The following is a 5,328-nucleotide window of genomic DNA, read 5'->3' as shown; positions in this document are numbered from 1 at the left end:
CCTGGAAGGGCAGGACAAATACTAATTAGCTGCATCCTGCTCCTACATGATACTTTCCTTTTGCAGGTATTTAGATGGAATGTACACACTGCTCCCAAGAGCAATTCAGAGAGCAATTTCAAGAGATTACTTGAAGTGTAACAGTACTTGATACAAAGTTTGTCTCTTCCTCAATGCCAACCTGGATATTTTCTTCCCTTTTTATTACTTGTCTGTAGATAAAACTGAGTTAAATTCTCTACCCTGTGTAGATAGCAGATATTACAGCATGCTAGTTCACTACTTCATCTGTTTTCTTGGTTGTCTGTGAACTTTTCTACCTGACATGTGTGCTTGCCAAATGTGTTATAAGCTATTTTTTCCCAGGTTGGGAAAGCTAAGTGATACACGGTGTAACTAGCAAATTTAACAGTTGTGATGGAAACTGCATACAAAAGTAGTATGGTGTTTGCAGAACAGTTTATTTCCTTTCAAATTAATTGCTGACAGATGATGTGTTGTGCTGACAGATGATGTTTCATGCTCTTCATCTGATGAAACAGTACAACTGAATAAAAGATGGAAAGCTGGTACTTATGACCACTTTTAAGGGTCCTCTATCCAAGAGGCTTAAAGATATTTATAGATATATTTTGCAATTGTATCTAAAAGGTATTTACTGGGTCACTGAAGTTAAATTTTTAATATTTCATGACATCAATTCATGGATGAGTGGAAGCTTTGCTTTCTGGAGAATGATGAATACAAATGGATGTTACAAATTCACTGTCACTTTTGTACTGTAAACTTGTTGCATACTTATCAATTTTTATAAAAACAAAGCGAAATTTTCTTATTGTTGATTACAGCCATTAGTTTCTGTGCTGTTACAGTAGGGTTTCCTTATTTTTCAAGCAATTAGGATGATTGACTTACTGAGTGATGGTCTTCATCCTAGTATATGCAACCTTATCATAATTTTCTCCTGCAATGTGTTGATTAGGTTCATTAATTTCCCAGTTTAGCAATCTTTTTAGCTTCAGTTCTACAATGCAACAAAATGAAATGCCATATTTCAACACATCAGATCTGTATGTGTGAATAATTTTATATGTAATTACTTAAGTCCCTGAAATGGAGATTACCCAGGAGTGTATGTTGTGGAATTTCTCTTGCTTACAAGAGTACAATCTGTATTGTACTCTTTCCTAAGCATCTATTGCTGCTCCTCTCAAGAGACAGCATACTGGAACAGAAGAGTTCTTTGTTTTTTTGTTTTTTTTTTACCAGGATGATGTATTTGTATGCTTCAGTAATACGATTTATTTATTTCTATTTTTATTTCTGTTGCTATCTGTTTCTACTATAGAATCACTGAAATGTGTGGAGATGTATGTAGTTACAATGAATGTAGTCTTAATTTTGAGTGTGTTGCAGTGCTTCTCTTGAGTAGTTGGGATATATTATGTTATTGTTGGCCATCTTTAAAGACACTGAGCTCTTACACATGGTATGTATTTGAGGGCAGGTTGCAGACTAGGGAAGTTTATTAGAAACAAACCATATATGAGAAAGAAACCAAAGAGAAACATTTTTTCAAGACTAGGTTGGATGGGTCCATGAGCAGCCTGCCCTAGTACCAGATCTGGAGGTTGGTGGCCCTGCCTGTGGCAGTGGTGTTGGAACTTGATGATCTTGGGTCCCTTCCAACCCAACTCATTCTATGATTTTTACCAGTAAACAGAATTTTAGATTTGATTTTAGTAATCCCAAGATACAAAATAAATTTCTTTAAATTGTCACTTTCTCAGAGCAAACTCCTACTTCAGATACTGTAAACGTTACCGTTTGTCTAGCCTTGTGAATAAAATGTCTAATTTTGTATTTCAGAAGTATTTAGGTCAAATCTTCCTGGAGTAGTTGTTTTAATTAAAAATTCTTAAAATCTTTTTTCCTTATATAAGCTTTGGATCAATATTCTTTCCACACTTAATTATCATAATCATAAAAAAGTAGACTGCAGTTAACAGGCTTTGAAAATCTTTTTCTTAGAGAAAGCAAGGTAATTTTGTCTCAGAAGATGCCCCCAAATATCTCATTGTGGGAATTATCCTTTTAATTTATGAGTTCTGTTCACAGCATTCTGAATCAGTGAGTGCTGATTTTTGCCTTGTCTCAGGTCAGAAATTCTAATTGCTTTCACTACTTTTTCAATACAAAGTTGTATCTGCAAGCAAAACCAACAGCAGTGAAAGGTCAGTTGTACACAGCTCTATATTTTGCTGAGACAATAGTATTAAAAATTTAGGGGCCTTCTACAATATGAGTATCAAGTCATGTCATTATCACACATATTTGACAACATATTTAAGGTTAGTGTCTTCTGTTCTGGATCCAACTTGTCTTGCCTTATCTAGAAAGCTGCCGTTGTTGGACAGAGGTGCTATAAATGTATTGACAGCTAGGAGAAAAGTTTAGGAGTTTTCTTTCAGTATCTTTTTCATTAAAAGTTCTCTTCAGGGAAACAGTCTGTGTGTGTGTGTATGTATGTTTATGTATGTAAATATAGCTTTCTAAATGCTTCTGGAAAAACACTTGGAATGTAGGAGCTCTGCGGAAATGAACCTGGGATGGTGGGGTTACAGAGAGGCAGACAGATACTTCCATATTGCCTGTGCCTTGAAAAATAGCCAGCCTTTGCGTGGTGTCCATGTTGTGAAGCTGCCTGACTTAAGTAATCAAAAGAACTGTAAGCATCATTCCCCAGGTGTTCTTTTGACCGTCTGTTACCATCTTTGTTTGCTCTGATTTTAAAATTCAAAAGAGAAAGGCAAGTACTTTTGAATCATCTGTCTACAACTTGTCTCTGTAGACCCTGTGGTTAGGAGTGCTTTCCCCAGGTTGTTACGGAATGATTCAAACGTGTGTGCATCCAGCAGATTTTAAGTACATTCAACTCTTGTTTTTCAGCATTTTAGAGGATCAAAATAAACTGCAGTCTGTTCCAAGACTAGCAAATTTTTGAAGAAATTTACACATATATCCTCGGGTACAGAAATGTATTTTGAGATACGATTATTTAAGCAAATTTTTAGCGTGCCTCTCGGGGTAGATGACAAAGTACTTTAACATCGTTGTGAATTGCCTTCTATTGTTCTCTTTCTCCTTCTGCGCACTGAATTAATGCTAAAGAAATGTTCTAAGAGAAAAAGGATCCTTCTCCAAATTTATCTACCAAGTAAAAATAGTGGAGAATAAATTCATTTATAATTCTAAAGAACCATCTAAGAATAGTTCAAAAATGAATAAATTATTGAATTGCTTTCAGAAAGTTCTCTTTTTGTGACAATTATAGTGGGCAAGGCTAATGTTCTCACTGCTTTTGAGATACCTAGAACTTTTCTGGAAGCTGGTAGGAAGAAGCAAATTTTATTTATTTATTTATTTTCCCCAGACTGCAGGCTATGGAGAAAATAGGGTAATTAATATTGAGGAAGTTCCTGTGGAGACCCAACAGAAGGGTGATGGGGAAAAGTAGTAGGATGTAGAAGATGCAGATTTTATTGATATTTATTGATTTATTATATAACCTCTGGTGAATGTGTCATAACAGCTACTGGTTAATATCAGACACGTAGGGAAGAATATACAATTGGCAAACGTAGGATGAATTTGTCTGGTGTACATTACTGCTTCTCACTCTGGCTCAGCTGTTTGCTGCAGATTTGACAGTCTTTGTGTTTAACAGCCCATGTTTGTATGGATTGTGTTAAGCTACTTTCTTAACTTCATAAAACCTTGTATCACCTCACTGAACTTCAGTGGCCAGGTGTGCCACAGACTAACTGCATATTTGAAGAAATGCCACTTCCTGTGCTTTTGTTGCTTACTTTTTTATCTTGCCTTTTTATTTTCCAGGGATGTTTACTGAACCTTGTTTCAGTATCCATGAAACAGGAGCTTTGTTTTCACTGCATTTTAAAAAGTTGTGGATTTTTTTTTTTTAATGTTTTTTGAAAGGAAAGATGTGAAGGCTAGAGATAATGAGAAAGTACAGGTGGGAATATGGTAAAGGAGAGATGAAAGGATGCTGCACTGATGACTCAAGATTTGCAGGTATCTGAGCCATTCTGTGATTCTATAAATTAAATTGTCATCAAACAAAAAGATGTAGAAGACAGATTTGAAGAGAATTGATTATAAAAAAGAATATAAATTCTAGGGGAAGGTGAGGATGTCTTCTTGAAGAAAAAAAATACATTTGCTTCACTTACGGTTGAAGAGAGAAGCCATCAAGGAAGCTGATCTACAGGAAAGTGTAATAGAAATAGACAGCTTCTAGTATGCTGAAATGGGTCTGAAGGAAGGTGAGTGATGTACGGGACAGGAGGAGGGGAGAAGGAAAAAAAGTGAAAGATTCACACTTACGCCTTTAATCAGCCTATGAGATCAGCAACACGTTTTGTCAAATATTTAACGTAAGTGGGACACAAAGTTAGACAGAGTACAACAAGGCAAGTGATACATGTTGTTTATACAGTGGGAAAAATACCATATGGGAATGATGGTTATGACCCATATAATGGAAACTGAAGGAATTTTGTAATGTAAACATTCAAGATTCTATGCCATGGGCTTAAGAAACTTTCCTACTATGAAGTGGAAATACATTTAAGATGGTATGGCACAAACTAGTGGGCTAAGCAGCATAAAATTCAAAAGTAAACATTTTTTTCTGAAAACAGAAGGATCGTCTTTTTAAAACTCTAAAGAATTGTTGAAAGTTTTGTCTGTCTTAGTGAAGGACTGAACTACCAATGTGACAAGGCCTTGAAAGAACTAAAAGTGTCGCTTGTTTAAATCTGTAAATGAAGTGAAGTCAGAGATGAGCATAATACAGAGATGCAGAATAACAAGTGCAAAAGATTTGACTAAAAGCAGTGTACTCGTGTAAATTGGTCCTGAATAAAATGACTTAGGAACCTGAAGCAAATTTCCTAGGATTCTGAAAAAGTCTTCTAAGGGAGTCATTGTTGTTAGAGAGAAAATGTTTCTTGCTTTTATAATAAAATGTAGTGCACTCATGAAAAAAATGCTATGACCTAATGGTTTCAGTAACACAGAGTGATGATGATCCAGGAAATACTTAATACTGAAAGGTGAAAGTAGAATTGTAGGGATACTGCATGATAGTTTTTAAAGGAAAATATGATGCGAATCTCCCTGCCTGCCATGCTGTCAGAAGTGCAGCCTGGTAACAACTAAGTGTACTGAGAAAGTAAATAGTTTGAAATTCTTAAATAGGTAATAAAAATAAAAATAAGTTAAAAAAAAAAAAATACAAGACAA

Source organism: Meleagris gallopavo, chromosome 1, assembly GCF_000146605.3.
Source record: "Meleagris gallopavo isolate NT-WF06-2002-E0010 breed Aviagen turkey brand Nicholas breeding stock chromosome 1, Turkey_5.1, whole genome shotgun sequence".
NCBI classification, from domain to species: Eukaryota; Metazoa; Chordata; class Aves; order Galliformes; family Phasianidae; genus Meleagris; species Meleagris gallopavo.
Note: the sequence above shows the minus strand (reverse complement) of the source record.